This window comes from Athene cunicularia (assembly GCF_003259725.1).
Source record: "Athene cunicularia isolate RWA chromosome 2 unlocalized genomic scaffold, athCun1 chr2_part2, whole genome shotgun sequence".
Classification (NCBI taxonomy): Eukaryota; Metazoa; Chordata; class Aves; order Strigiformes; family Strigidae; genus Athene; species Athene cunicularia.
This window is the reverse complement of record NW_020799096.1, coordinates 4,936,171-4,952,395: the sequence shown is the minus strand read 5'-3', so window position 1 is coordinate 4,952,395 and position 16,225 is coordinate 4,936,171. Positions and strand designations below refer to the sequence as shown.

Sequence of the window (16,225 nt, the reverse complement as noted above, 5' to 3'; positions counted from 1 at the left end):
CCCCGTCAGGGCGGCTGCGTCCCCCGGGTACCGCGCCCGCTCTCCTGCTGCGGCGAGGCGAGGGGAGGGGAGAGAAACGGCGCTTGGCGGGGGTGGGGAGGGATGAGGAGGAGGAGGAGGAGGAAGGCGGTCATGTGCTGGGAGGCAGCCGGGGCGGGGCGGTGTGGGAGTCCCCTCACCGGGCCGGGGGGTGCCCGCGGGGGCTGGGGGGATGCTCAGCGGCAGGGCTGTAGTGCTGCCACTCCTGCTCCCCGGCCTCCTGCACGGCCGGCACCTCTCCTCCTCCTGGCCCACCTGCAGGCGGGGGGAGGATTGTTTTTCCCTCTGTTTCTGAGGTCCTAGTTCAGCAAAGAACATCTTCACGGAGGTACTGTGACCTGTTTGTCCTGCTGATAACGGTGCGAAACAAACCAGGGCGTGCAGTCCGCTGGTTTCCATTCTGGGAGAATGTTAGGCTGAGGTTTAATTTTAGCGTTGAACTGAATTTAGACAACTTTGGAGAGGCACTGCCCGATTTCAGCATCGGAATTAGAAGCGGGTCATTCATTCTTGACATGTAGGGGTTTGCATAGATTTTAAGGATTACACTGGCACGTCTGCAGAGCGAGCTGGTTAAGCTTTACAGCAGTTGGATCAGCAGTAGCAGTTAAAGTTACTCATTGATGAAGTGCTAGCCGTGAGTCAGTTCCCAATTTCGTGGTAGTCAGGTGTAAGTACAGTGATCGACTTTAACACGGAAAATATTTGCCACAAATACTAAACTCGGAGAAAGAGACTTTTTTTTTTTAAAAAAGTAATGTTAGTATGCTTAGAGGTACAAGACCATCATGGTATTTCTGCAGTGTTGTCAGTACCTTATTAGGCATGTTATGTCATCTGGGCTTTTATAACATGGTGTGGGATTGTGTTGAGCATTAATTGCTATGAGAGCTGTCATTTTGTTCTGGAAATCCTGGTGTTTTGGGGGATTGTTAGTCAATCCAACCTTGTGAGAAGGCTCATTTCTATTTATAAGCCAATAGGGTTATTATTGTTTTTAGTAGATGTTTTTCATCAGCTTTGCAGTTTTAAGTAGGCCAGATGCAGAGTGACTGGGGTTTTGTTTGTTTGTTGATAGTATTCAGGGCCAGATATTTTGGGTAAAATGCACCAGTGGTCCCGCTGTTTTGACACATATCCTTAACTTTATTTTTCTGTTATTTACATGTTACTCTTTCAGGATGAATGTTGTTCTTTATAGTCTTGGTATGTCAGGAAAGAAATAGTTGACCTTTTCAGCAATGTTGAAATTTGTGAATTACTGAACTCTTAGTTCAGATGGATTAGATGTTCTTTTTGGTGCATTTGGGTGAGAATGTGAATTTCTTGACATGATGCAGTTCAGTTTTCATAAATTCTCAAGTTTAGCCATGAGGTTTTCAAAATGAGTTTAGCACAATTGTTCTAGGCCTTCAGTCAAATGAAAGAATGTAGACTACCATTTTAAACTTGTCAGACCATCCTAGTTAAACATGTTTTAATAACAGTATTTGTTGAAATGTTTTACAGGGCCAAACCTAATTTCTAGTGAGGGAGGATTAATGGATTTCATTCAGTAAATTCAGTCAGCAAGCACAATATTATCAGTGGTTTTGCAGAAGAAATTGGTGATGTGGTAATGGTAGATCACACCTGTGACAGCAGAGACTGTGATTTCACATGTTAGCCAGCAGCATCCAGCAACTTAGCTGAGTCACTTAAGCAACACATCTGTGATCCTTTAAAATGTTCTCTAATTTAACTGTATCTGCTAAAAATCTGTTCTTAATTTGAAACCCTTAGCGATCCTGTTAAAAGATAACATATATTATCTCTCTGCCTCTCTGTTAAGTTCAACTAGGAGTAAGATTAAAAATGAAAGCGTGAAAGAAAAAATCATGAAGATTATAAAGTAAAGAACCAAACAAATGATTTGGAATGACATCACACTTTTCATGTTAAGATCAGCTACTCGGTCATCAGCTGAAGCTCTGAAACAGCATCACTTCAGACATCAGGGCTTAATTTCTATCTAGCATTGACAGAAAAATTGGATGAATTATGTGAAGATGTGTTGGAATAAGTATTTTATACTAAAGGTTCAGATGTAGATCTTAGCTAAAATTTGCTGCTACTTGGGCTGGGTAATTGCTTACAATGCCCTTAAAGTCTTGTAAGGAGAAAAATGGAGGTAATGTGTAAAACCTGATACTTCCTTTTGTATAGAAGTTAACAGTGAAAAATCTTACAAAAGTTTATCCTATATTCTAAAATGGATGTCAGCTTCTTAAAATACTTTGTTTCTTAAGAGCTCTGAAGAATTTCCAGGGCATGAGTTTGCCTGGAGAAAATTTTCGCACTATTTTGTTGAATAGTTTTTGGAGGGGTGATGGAATCCTGAGCGTTTCCCACTAGTACATAAAATGACTGACATATTTCAGGAAGAGTCCCACAATTCTGTGCGAGCAAAAGAAGAGCTGTTCTTGTCCAGGTAGTGTCTGGCTGGCAGCCTTGGGGTATATATTTGCTGTTGAATTGGAGAAAACATAGAAAAAAAGTGTATGAGTATCCTACGTAACAAACCAATATCATGCTTGATGTTTGAGGCAATCATTAAGATGTTTGGTCTGCTTAAAGACTAGTATTTGGTATTTAGAGAAATGCTGACATGATAAAAAAGATATACTTTTGATACCCAGAAGGTTTATTTGGATTCCAGTTGGTTTAACTATGGGAAACAATGGATTATAATCCCTTGTTGCTTAGTATTTAGTACTTAGTGAAGTAAAAATTGCAGTGAAATCTTTATTTCTGTGAGCTTATGTTGGGTGGGCTACAAAGTCAGCTTCAGAGAGCTGGTAACAGATGTGAAGAAGAGTTAAGACCAGATTTGGCAGAGATTTTTAAAATGTCTTTGCGCTGTCTTTGTGCCACTTCCCATTTATGTCCACTTCTTCTCCCTCCCTGTTTTTTGCAAGAAATCACTGGATTTTAATTTTTTTTTTAATTGCATGCAACTATTGCATGTGACTGCCATTTGTACATGTACACAAATCATACAAAAATACTGTATACGTACGTTAATATAACTGTGGGAAGCTGATTGCATCTAACCTTAAATTCCTGGAGTAGTTTCAGGTCTTTGGCAAGACTAGTCTAGAACATCTGAACCAAAAAAGAGGTGGTGTTTTATTTTTAAGAGAACAATAACCTAGTTTTGGTAATTAATTAATTAAGTGAATACTATTGATTAGAATGTATTGGTCTCAAATGGGACGATGTGTCAATTCTGTAACTGAAATACTCGTTCTTTGTATGGTCTAAGGATGTAACAGTGATAAAATGCACAGGCTTCAGTTTTGTACTTTGGAGTGGTTAAATACCTTAGGTGCAGCTGAGATCTGAGGCACATCTTTGGAAGGTGCATCCTTTTTGTATGTTAGTTTTTAGTATTTTTCTTAAAATAGAATACGGTTGCATATTTAAGATCACACTCGATTAAACAAAAGCAGAACTCCACGCATTTTGAGTTCTGGCAAAGTGTGTTTTCAAGTGTGTCATGAATTCAGCATGGAGTATATTTTCAAAGTCACTTTGGGTTGTTTAACTCTGAAGAACTGTTCTTTCACATGCTGCTTCCCATGTCTGGTTTGAGCATACTCATATGCAGGCACAAAGTCTTCCTTCCTCATTTTAGAAGTAAAATGTCTGAACCCAGAGGGGAAAGTGGCAATGGGGATAAGAGTAATGCCAATACCAAATCTACAAGCTGTTTACTGTCCCATTTTCTCAGCCCTTGTAGAGCAGGAAGTGGAGTGACTGTGAAAGGACAGCAGCATTCTGCACAACACTGTTCAGTAGCAGGGCTTCTTCAGGTGTCAGGAAAAATTAGTCCAAGGTTGGAGCACTTTCACTTGACTTTCTGAATCTGTGAGTCTCACTCTTGGGATGGCAGGAGGTGACGTTGCTATTCCCTCAGATGTTCTACTGACCCAAAAGTTTGACTTTTTTTCTTTCTCCTTTTAGCTTGCAAACTATGTCCTGCACTATTCAGCACGTTTTTCCAATGTTCTGAGAAAAATATTGTTCAGTACAAATGTGTGATTTGTGCAACTGCCCTGTTACTTTTGTTAGATCACCATTAAAGCATAGGAAATTGAGGAAACCTCTTTCTCAAGGAAACTTAAAAACAAACCGGTGGATATAATTTTTTTTTTTTTTTTTTTTTACAGGGAGAAGTTATCTAAATATTTTTCAAATACAGTTCTTAAGTAAATAGCATGACTTTAGAATAAGTTGTATAATCATTTTGCAGAAAGTAAGACTTAAACGTCATGTGGAAGAAATAATAAGAATCGGGCAAAACAAAGTATCAATTTGCTAGCAAAATCACAAATACTTCTGTTTCCACTCGCTTTCTAACCAAAGCAAGTTAATTGCTCCTCTTGCTTTGTTTTTGTCTGACACCTAGCCATCTGCTTGGCAGCATACCTTTCAGAATCTTGGTGAGAACTTATTTCAGGGCTCCTTGGTATGAAACCAGATGTACATTATAAATATAAGAGTAATTTGTATGACATACGAACTGTACTCAAGCATATTTTGTGTATTCATTTTGCATGTTGGATGAGAACTGTTATTTTGGCCTCGGGGAGAGGTAAGAGCTGCTACTTCAGGGTCAAGCAGAACTACTCTAGTTCTGAATGCTTGGGTAAAGCCAAACTTTTTGTAAGGGGTTCTCTCCTAGATGCTAAGTCTTGCCCTTACCCCTCTGATGGGAAGTCTTCGCAGTCTTTAAATGTGTTGTGTATTTGTAACTTGTAATTCTTGCTGCGTTGCTTAATTAAAAATCTAGAGTATTGCCAAAAAGTTACACACAGTATCTTGTGCTTATGTTCAGGGAATTTTGTGGGCGTGCAGCAGTTTGAATTTTTCAGTTGTATTTTGATTAAAGTCTCTAGTGCATGTCGAATGCAACACTACTGGAATATTTGGTTTTTTTCAGTAAATAACTAGCTAGGAAGTCAGTCTAGAGGATAGACTGTAAGATAAGGTGTATCTCTAACTGCATAACTAGGTGAAATCTCTGTTGGAGTAGGCATTGTGGAGCTAATTTTACTCTTACAGACAGAATAGGAAGATGCGATTTACTACTTTGCAGGAATTTTGTGAGAATAAAGCTGAAGAGGAGAGGAAGGGGAGCCACAGGAGACAAATGAACAGTAAAGGAAACACAATCCTGTGCAAGTCAGGAGCAACGAAGGACAGACTTTTTGGTTGAAGGAAGATTTTCTTTGGACCGAACAATTATCAGACTAGGTATCTGTGGTACCATGTTTTTAGCATTAGGCTTCTTCAGGTGCTCTGGTACCTTCATGTTGGTTTATAATAATTAGTCTCACTGTTCAGAGCCTGGGCCTCTTGGTGCAGTAAGCAGCCATGAGTTTTAAGTTGTGCCTGCTCCTCAGACACAACCCACTTAATATTGATTTGAAGCAATTGATTTTAATTCTGTAAATGGTGGTTCTGTGTTTGGGCCTTTTGATGATAAAATGTGGCCTGAATGTTAACTAGAATGCCACATCAAGGAAAATTACATATCTTTCCTATTTTAGTCTCCTTTACAAATGTTAAGTACTGTTCTTTTAGCTTGCATTTGATTATTTTGTAGTCCCCTATTATTTAGTAGCATTTAGTTTTGGATGAGCATGTCCAATACCATGGTGTACGTATTTATATAGTTCAAAAATTTCTGCCTCCCTCTTTTAAAACTAGATTTCATAAAACTAGTGCATTTTTGTGGACTCTTTGCTTTACCTGGAATAGCAACACCTATAGAGAAAGGATGCAGAATAGTCTTAAACTTCTGAATATGCTGTGAAGTAATTTATAGGAAAACAGATAATTTGGATTAATTTGAATAAGTATAGCATCAAATATTTTTGGTTTTGTCCAGTTCAGGATTCAGATGCTGTGTTTCTGATCTAGCATATCAAGGAGTAAGCAAGGTTATAAACTATGTGGTGCATTACTCATTAGGCAACTTCTCATGACAATAAAAGCTACTTCTTAGAGATGGTCCTCTAAACCTCTAAATATTGTTGGCGATCAGAGTTATGCCAGTAAGATCTCATGAGTCTTAAGCTAGTTTGCTGAAACTGAAAGTTCAGGAAAGGCTGGACCTGCCTTAAAGTAATTGCAGGTTAATTTTTGCTATGGCAAGTTTTGTTTGGTGGGTTTTTTTTTGTTTTCCTATGGCTTCCTTTCATGCCTGAATTTTGGCTAACCAATACAATCAGTTGAGCTTGAGTCTTAACGTAGTGACTGATGGAGCCAGACTGATCTCAGTGGCAGCAGGGAGCACAGCCAGGGGCAGCTTGGGAGGATTGGGTTGAACTATAGGAAGACTCTGTAGAAGTTAGTGCAGCACTAGCACATGTTACCCAGAGAAACTGTTAAGAGGTTTTCAAGATTCAGCTGTTCAGAGCTTCAACTGATGAACTGTTAGCACTGGTCAAGTCCAGCACCAGTCCTGCTTTTGGGAGGAGCTTGGGCTAGATGACCTCCAAAGGTCCCTTCCAACCAACATTTCTGTGATTTTGTGCTACACAAATTACTGAGTTTTCATTCTCTTAATTTTCTGTAACTGTGTGCCTGCTTGTTAGTCTCTAGAGTAATGTTTTGTCGTAGTGAAATTCAAGGGCTTTATAATATTTGTTCTTGTTTAGCTAAAACTTAAATTTGCAAGATGGAAGTACATCTGGAGATATTTCCATTTTCCAAAATCTGTACTTTCAAGGCCAGGCTATAATACCAAGCAATTGAATCAGCTTTGAAACTAAGATGGTATATTTCCCCATATGTATGCTCTGTTTTTTTTTTAATATATTCTCATGTTTAGCAAGGAGCACTTGTTTTCAACAGAACATTACTTCAGAATGAGAAGTATTTTTTAAGGCATTGAAACCTTGAAATGTTGCTGAGGCAATGATGTGGTACAGCTAGAGACAGAATGAGTGCAGCTTGGAAAGGATTTAGGTGCCCTTCAGGAAAGGGAGCAATGACTATCAAGGGGTCACTAGTAATATGTTCACTACAAGCGGCTTTTATGAAAATTAGTTCTTTCAGTTATATAAACAGAAGAGGGAGAGAGTGTGTCAGCAGAATGGTTTTGGTTATTTTATAGTAGAGAATGGTATAAAAAAAAATGTTGTCCAGGTAAGCTGTGAAGGCAGTCTCCAGCTCTCTGGGATTTCCCTATTTGTGTTGGCTTTTAATCTGGGTTTATGCTGGGACTGGCAGAAAACACATTGGGAAAATTCTGCTAATACTCCTCCAGGTTAATACAGGTTTATACCAGATACTCTCAGTTTATTAGACTTTGTATATGCGGTGTACTAAAGCAGTCTTTATGGTTAACGGTATATTCTGTCCCAGGTGTTGGCTAGAGCAATTGGTGTCTATGTCTAGATGAAGAATGAAGTTGAAGTTTGTTATGGTGGGAAAGCACATCGGTATCACACTTACTTCCTAGACCCTGAGGTCTTTTGTTGCTTCCAGAGGATGCATTTAGTGAGCTCGGGTCTGGCATAGTTTGCTATGCTGACTGGGTAAATCCTGGAGTATCTGTAACAGGCCGTCCACTGTGTGGTGGTACTGCCCACACTGGGTCAGGGCTGGGATACTGCCAAGGGTCGTCCTCACTTGAAAAGTTGCCAACTCAGAACTTGCTGACTTGAAGAGCATTTTCCTGTAGGTATTATGTTGCCTGCTATGCTTATACTTTGTTGTGTTTTGTTACACAAATATATTTTAAAATTATCTGAAATTGGCTTTAAGTATAACTTCAAATATTTGAATGTTAGGATTATAATACCAGTTACTGTATTAAGATCTGGTCTTGTAAGGAATTTTGGTTTTACTATGCTACAGTAGTGTGTTCCTAGAGACTAACAGGCAGTGTAAGCAGTAATATGAGTCCTTTTATCAGAAAATATCTTATTTGGTAAGGAGAAGGAGAGGTAATGAACTGGGATGTTTTGTTTTTCTTTATATGAGGTAACTTTTTGGCAAGGAAGTGCTTTATTTTTTTGTTATGAATATTACTGCCCTTCATCAGCTTTCTCATCAGGAGAGACTTTAATACAGAAAACCTTGTAGGTTTGCCAATAGTTTTTACCATCGTGGCCATGATATTTGCCATGTCATCCTATTTTGCTAATTAAAAGATACATATATTTTCAGATTTATTTTTTTTAACCTTCACAGAAAAGCTGCTTATGGTGGAAGTTCTTGGGCAGTATTCAGTGTTGTCAGAGACATATGTAAAAAGTATTCTAAGTTGTCACAATTGCTGCTGAAATCTATTGAAACAGTATTTTGTGTGTGGTTACTTTATGAAAATGTTTTTTCCCATGTTTTGAACTAAAACAGTGTTGCCTTTTCCTAAAACTACCTCCATGTGACACTTTCACTTTCGATTTTGCTGAGCTGTTGCTAGCCCTATGAGTAAGCTTTTTTTTTTTTTTTAAATCACTTCTGTTGCTTCTTATCAGCTACATTCTACTGTGTGTTTTTTTCCTTGGAAACAAACAAACAAAAAAAAAGTTGTGCTGGTGCTCATGGGTGATAAATTGTAAACATAAAAATAATCTAAACCAAGGACAATAGAATGGAAGAATAGGGGTAGTATAATGATAGAAAAGAGAAGTACCATTCTGATCCTCCATCTCTAAAACATGTAAAACTGACACATGCAATGCGTGCCATCTGCTTCTGTCAGTATGAGTGAAAATTGTCATTAATTGTAAATGTAACCAGAAAATCATGGGCTAACTCTCACCATGTATTACTGAACTCTTCATTAGACTTTGAAGGCAGAAAAGGAGTGCAGTACTAACCTTTCTAATTTTAATAAACTCCTTTACTTTTCACGTATTATGCTAGTTAATACTATTAATAACAGTAAAATCTTTAGCTCTTTAAGATAAGAATTGAAATTTAATTCTCTGTTTGGAAGTCTCTGTTAAGTTGTTTGTTTTTTTTTTTTAAAAACAAAACAAAAAACAACCAAAAAAACAAAAACAAAAAAAGCACTCATATGTTTTTAATTAGATGCAAACTTTACTTCTTTCCAGAGAAGAAGAGAGGAGAGGAAAAAAAAAAAAAAAAAAAAAAAAAAAAACAAAACAAAAAACCAAACAAAACAAAACACCAAACCCAAACTGGTTTTTATGTCTTTTAATAGGTCTGTATAGAAAATTTACTTAGCTAAAAATTTTAGTGGTAGGAGTTGAGTGAAAGTGAATGCATGAAGTTATAAAAAAAAAAAAAGATAAAATTTTCTCTTGAAGTTAGGAGGAGTGAGGAGACAGTATATCGCAATATAATAATGTGGATTCTTATCTTAGACTTTTTATTTGCCTCTTAAATGTTTTAACATTGCAGTAAGCTTATAGATTCTGTCATTTCACTTGCCTAGTGGATGAAAGAAAGGCAGTGAATGTAGTTTTTCTGGGGTTTACTAAGGCTTTTGGTGCTGTCCCTCACAGCACCCTTCCAGACAAGTTGTCCAGCTGCGGGATGAGCAGGTTCACGGTGCACTGGGTGAAGAACAGGCTGAAGGCAGGGCTGAAAGGGCCGCAGTGAGTGGGGCTACATCTGGCTGGAGACCAGTCACCAGCGCTGTTCCTCAGGGCTCAACTCTAGGGCCAGCTCTGTTCAATGTATGTGTTAATGATTTGGGTGCAGGAGTTAAATGCACCATTAACAAGTTTGCTCCCTAAACTGGGAGGTGCTGTTGCCTGTCTCAAGGGACACGAGCCTTGCAGAATGAATCTAGATAGATTGGATCTGTGGACGAGTATCAATGGCATGACGTTTAACAAGAACAAAGGCTGGATTCTGTACCTGGGATGGAGTAATGCTGGACATATATAAACTGGGAGAGGAGTGGCTGGAGAGCAGCCCTGCAGAAAGGGCTCTGGGGGTGCTGGTTGACAACAGGCTCAACAGGAGTCAGGAGTGTGTGCCCTGGCAGCCAAGGGGGCAAACCACATCCTGGGGTGCATCAAACCCAGCATTGCCAGTGGGTCAAAAGGGGGGATTGTCCCTCTGTCTTTGGCACTGGTGTGGCCTCACCTTGAGTACTCTGTGCAGTTCCGGGCCCCACGATTTTAAAACAATTTAAAGGTTGTTAAGGTCTTTGAATGTGTCCCAAGGAGGGCACCAAAGCTGGTGAAGGGGCTGGCAGGCATGTCCTCTGAGGAGCAGCTGAGGACATGGGGTCTGCCTAGTTTGAGAGAAGGAGCCTGAGGGGTGACCTCACTGCTCTCTGCAGCTTCCTGAGGAGGGGAAGGGGAGAGGTGCTGATCTCTCCTCCCTGGAACCCAGTGCCAGGACATGTGGGAATGGCTCAGAGCTGCGTCCATCAGGGGAGATTCGGACTTGACATGAGGAAACATTTCTGTACTGGGAGGGTGGTCAAACCCTGGTACAGGCTTCCTGGGGAGGTGGTTGATGCCCCATGACTGTCAGTGTTTAAGAGGTATTCATTTGGACAGTGTCCATAATACCATCTTTAACTTCTTTTGGTCAGTCCTGAAGTGGTCAGGCAGTTGGACGAGATGGTCCTTGTAGGTCCCTTCCAGCTGAATGATTCTATTTGAGTCTATTCTCTCGCATTCATTATGAGTTGAGTAACTATGAGACTGTTATTTCCCGGAAATGCCAGGGGTTTTTCAGCTCCCAAAACACTTTCAAGGACACATAACACAAAGGATACAAGTGGAAACAGGATTTTATTTTGTTTTTCTGACTGTTTCAGAGCCGATACTCCCCAGCATTAACACAATGTGCAAGTGTAGCCAGGAGCAGGCTGATGCAATCCTCGGTTTAGCTTGAAAAATCATTGCTTGAAGTCTGGCAAGGGAACACCAGAGAGCTACAGAAAGTCCCAAATCCCCTACATCTTGTGGAGAGCCGTGTGCTCTTGAGACTGCGTGGGGAATGCCAGTTTCTGGCTCGCTCACACGTCTCTCGTGACAAGGAGTTAACGGCGCAGTCAGTATCCAGCACGGTTGCGATGAACTCCACCTCTCCAGGCTAGTTTGCCCATTGAGTTTCTTGCAATATCATGAATTACGGGCTGTGCGTCTTCCTGGTGAACGTCCTTCACCCAGGTGCAGCAGGGAATGAACATGCCGGTCTGTAAACTTCATTCCTTCGTAGGACATACTTTATTTTGACCACACATCCTTCCTGAAGCTGCCATCTAAACGAACCCAAACAATGGGACTGCCTGGAGCCAAAAGAAAGGGTGCCAGCAGAACCCAGCCTCCTCCGAGGCAGAGGCAGACACTGGGTCAACCCACAGATGATACAACAATCCTGAAAATCTGTAACTGATATGGAAGAAGCAAAAATGAACTATAACATATTAACCTTTGCCAGAAACAGGAAAGCAGATAACTGGCTGATGCACAAAGAAGGCTCTTTCTAGAAGTAACTCAAAAGCTTTAAGAACGTGACTTTCTTTGGTAATAATTTTTTTCTATGAATTTATATTTTGGCATTGAAAACAAAGCCACTCCCAAACACTCTCATACCTCCTAGCTTATAATTGTTTTTTTGTCTTTTGTTAGTATTTTTTTTCTCTTTTACCCTTTGAGAAGAAAGGCTCTAACCAACGTCCTGTATCACTTAGGATGCAGAAACTCAACTAATGCGGCAGCACGATTACAGGCCAAGCAGTCGCTGTTTCCCAAAGAGTGAGAATAAGGATCAGTGCCAATCACACTTGAAAGAAGAAGAGGTGCCGTGATATTTTTCGATTTTCAGAAGTATGACACGTGTCAATGACAAGCACACTTTTTACCTTCCAAAACTTGTTCCGCTGTGTTTCCTGGCCAGTGATGCATGAGAAGTGCTCTGGTGCCTGCTCAGCGCTTGTGTTGCAGGCGGGGAGAGCTGGAAAGTGGCAGCTCCGGATGGTGCAGCAAGTCTGGAGCTCTTCCAAGCACAGGCTGTGGGCATGAGCAAGCAATGGAGCCAAGGGAAGAGCAGAGTCACTCCCGCTACAAGCTTGTGATTGGCGAGAGAGCCGGGGCACGAGGGGGGCCTTGGAGGGACAAGAGCCACAGGCAAGAACCCAGTGAAAGGCTCATCTGAGCCCTGAGAAGGGGCTGTGCTCAGTGCTACAGAGGAGAAGCAGCAACCCCTGGGGGGCACCCTAGGGCCCACCCTGGGAGTCTAGAAAGGTTCCTCCCCCCGGATGCGGGGCACGAGGGCCATCTTCGTGGAGCAGCAGGCACCTGGCCAGCATGGCCCAAAGGAGCCCTGTCCAGGGGCCATGCTCATCGCTGCAGAGGAAGGCAAAAAATCCCCAGGGACACTGGCTAGCCCACCGTGGGGGAAAAAAAGCCTTCCTCCCCCCAGCTGCAGGGCACAAGAGGCCGCCTTCGTGGTGCACGAGCAGCAGGCAGTAACCCGGCTAAAAGGGACTGGAGGAGCCCTGACAAGTGGTCATGCTCAGTGCTGCAGAGGAAGGCAAAAAACCCCGGGGACCAGTGCCAATGTGCCCCGGGGGAAAATTCCTTCCTGACCCCAGCAGTGGCGATCGGCTACTCCCTGAGCAGGTGAGCAAGACCTGCCTCCGCGTCCCACAGGCTGGTCACGCCTCCCAGGAGATGCCCAAGCCCTGTTGTCCCTCAGCCTGGAGCCATCTCAGGGGCTTCCAGGAGTGGCCAAATGCCCCCGGCCTGATTGATCTTGGGGGCAAAATCTTTCCTGTGCCTGTCTAGCGGGCTCTCCAAAGCACTGGGAGCCCTGGCAACATCCCTGCATCCATCCCGTTTCTTACGGCTGCTGCCCCTGGCTCCGCAGGGGATGAGGCCGGCGAGCTCTGCAGTGCTCCTCACGGTGTCCCTCCCTGGGGCTGGCCACGGCTCTCCAGCGGAAACGGCCTGAGAGCCTGGGGCACCTCCAGCGGTTGCTGGTTCTTCTCATCTCCTGAGGGACTTGAAGCTGCTCCCAGAAGGCTTGAAGGTGGATTTCCATCCATCTGATGAAATTTGAAGGTGGCCCTGCCAGGAGCTGGCCTTGCAGCAGAGAACCTCCACAGCCCCGACCAGACTGCAGTCTTCCTCCCTCAGCCCCCTGCCAGTAATCCCCCGCTCTCCTCAAGGGCTTCCTCTCAGATGTCTTTGGGCTGCCCCCGGTCAGCTCTGGCAGCTGGGCACTGGCGGGTGCCCCCTTTTTTACTGCCCCAGTGCATGGCAACTGCTGCATTGCTGGAGGTGGCACTGTGACCTGGGGGTGACTGACAGGGCCCCCCATGTGCAGTCCAGCTGCCTTTTGGAGAAAGCCTTTGGGGTGCTGGCCCCGAGGCAGTCGCTGTGCCCAGGAAGCCCAGGGGCTGTCCCTGCCCTTGGTGGCCATGCGCTGGGCACAGCTGCTGGGTGTCCCGGCTCGTCCTCTGCCACTCGGCTCTGAGGACAAACCCAGGGCTGTGACTGTTCTCTCAGGCCATGGCAGAAACCAGCCCTGCAGCCCAGAGACCTCCCCTATTAGCTGTGCCCTCTCTGCCACAGAGCTAACGGCCATGAGGCCCTGCAGCGAGGAGGACCAGGGACACATATCCTCTTCTGGGGGATAACAGGGGATGGTTTTGACAGCTGCAGCTGGGAGGAAAGCCACAGTGCCAACAGAGCCATAGGCTGGGAGGGACAGTACTAACACACCACCATGGAAATGAGGCAGGCTTTGAAAGACAAGTGGGTGGAGGTGACACAGCTGTGGTGGGAAGGCTGGTCATTTGCAGACCTCAAACTTTTGCATGCCCAAAGCACAGCCAGGCAAACCGTGACTTGTCTAAATGGCAAAATTAGTCCATTGCTGCTGTCATCACATCCCCTTTTCCCACTGAAACCAAGCTGTGCAGTTGGCTGTGTTGATATGGAATAAGAACACACGCTTCAGCCACAGGGTAAAACTTCCACAGCTCATTTGTGACTTCCCCCTTTCTGAGATTTATTTCTCTACCTCATCTAAGACCATGGCAAATCTATTTTTTCCTTTAGGATTTAGTATTTGAGTACCAAAAGAGTAAGGAAGGTAATATTACTGTAGTTTTGTATGTTTGTGCCAAAACCCATCTGTACGTTCAGGTAAAAAAGAGCATTTGTACCATATACATTTACTTGGTTGTGACGCCAGAGGTGGAAGAAATAGTTTAGTTCCCTCTGCATGAACTTTGCAGGGATATAGAGACCATGCATGACTTCCTCACCTTTCCAAGGGATGTTTGCTTCTATGCAGTTTATGGTGAGGTCTTTTTTTTATTCTTTATCATACATTTCCTTACATTTCAACAGCTCTTTTCCTCCTTTGGCCTTCATCCTTTATTTCTTTCTCAGAGTTTGTCTGCTCCTTCTTGTCATTTTCATCATCTTCGATAAGTCCTCCATGCCCCTAAACAACTGCTTAGTCTTTGTTTGCTTACATTCTAGACAGAATTTTTCTTTCCTGAACCCAAGTAATGAGAAATGCTCATAGTGGTACAGGTGAGTGCTCACCAAGGCTTTGCAGACTGCTTGCCTTTCCTGTGGAAATACCTTGCCTGACACACAAGCATTTGCCTGTGTCAGATCTGTGGCTCATAGTCACCCGGTGACCTAGTTGTGCCTCCAGGAACATTTGCCTGCTCCGATGTTTCCGAACTGGAGCAGAAACTCATGGCGCTCCCCCTAACATTGTGTTACCCATTTCCACCCTGCAGTTCTTCACGTAGGGTTTATTGATGTAGGGGATATCTCTTCTGTCAGAGCTTCTGCCGGTAGGGAGTAGGGGGGCCATAGAATTCTACCATGAGATACAGCGCTTTTGGATTCATGGATGCCTTGAAATCCGGAGTGAGATGTGCCCAATGAATCCATCTTTTAGAAAAGGCAGAAAGCCTCCATGTCTTGATGGTTTTCTGCAATCTAAATCCAAAAGACCTAACCATGAACCTCACTGTTTCTACAGTTGATGACAGAAAAGCGTGAAGGGTAGAGCCTGAGAGATGTGCTAAGGGGCTTTCACCCATCAGTGGCCTGGTGGAGTCCTGCTCCGTGCAGCCATGACCTGCAGATCCAGCCCTCCACAGGGTGGGCTCTGAACATGAAGCTGGTAGTGTCAGTTCAGTCACTTTCAAAATGGATGTCTGCCTCCCAGGGAAGAAAATAACCACAGCTGGCAATAACTGAGCTTCCATTTTGGAAGTCTCATTGGAGAAATTGCCAAATCAGCCCAGACCCTGGAAAAGCTACAGGAAACACTGGTGGGTCTTTGTGATGCGGTTCGTGGCACTGCTGTCTGTAGTGATGTGCTTTACTGGTGCTGGCTTTTAAAATGAATTCTGTAGGCATTTAGTGAAGAGGAATGCTGTTGCTGGTAATGCTGATATGGGTAAGGAGGTGGCTGGTCATGTGGCCATCCAACACGAGAAGGCATCTGCCTCTCTTTAAAGGGTCCCTTAAGACAAACCTGTAAAACAGCTGCCAAGAAGGACTGAAGATTTTGCTTTATATACACCCCCTGAAACCACCTGACGATGTTGGTGTGATGAAATTACTGATTCTGTTCTTCACAACGGATTTTTTTTTTTTTTTTTAACAATGGAAGAAAGTATGGAAAACAGTCTTCTAGCACACGCTTTGTGATTAATCAGTTTGTAAAACTGGTGCAACGAGTGCAGAAAGCTGCCAGGCTACGTCTGTTCAGTTAAAGAGTCTCAGCGTTTTGGTGCCAGCTCAGTGTGATGAGACAGGCCCTCGCATGTGTCTAAACATGGATCTGATGGACCAGCAGGCAGAGCAAGGCTAGGGACAAATCCCCTGCCAGGAGTGCCCCCTGTCCAGAGGGCTTTGTGGCAAAAGGCAGTCTGTCAGTAGCAAGGATCTCCGATTGTATGGAATTTATAAGCCAAAACCGAAGTTTTGAGTTATGCTTGAAAACGAACTGGTAGCCAGTGCATCTTAAAACCATGCTTTCCTCTTTGCAAAGGGCCCCACAAGGCAAATGATTGCTGAACTGTAGCACATGCTGAAGTAATTAGCTGTAGCTGTAGCAATTACATTCCCATATAGTGCTGTATCTAGCAACAGTCCAGGCTGGAAGTATCAAATTCCTAGATAATTGCACTGACTGCCCCACGCCCCACTCCCAC

General features: G+C 43.2%; 1 protein-coding gene across 7 annotated transcripts in view; it reads left to right on the top strand.

The window, feature by feature from the left end:
- Positions 1-276: 276 nt before the first annotated feature.
- Positions 277-16,225, top strand: part of STARD3NL (STARD3 N-terminal like) — a 31,797-nt gene continuing 15,848 nt past the window's right edge. For 4 of the 7 annotated variants that reach the window (XM_026843809.1, XM_026843808.1, XM_026843807.1 and 1 more), the window contains exon 1: positions 3,811-3,916. The gene's annotated coding sequence lies outside the window, so the exon portion shown is untranslated. Of the gene's footprint in view, positions 368-1,270; positions 1,293-3,810; positions 3,917-5,179; positions 5,338-16,225 lie in introns of those variants that run through there. The other 3 variants (XM_026843804.1, XM_026843806.1, XM_026843805.1) reach the window with 3 other exon arrangements.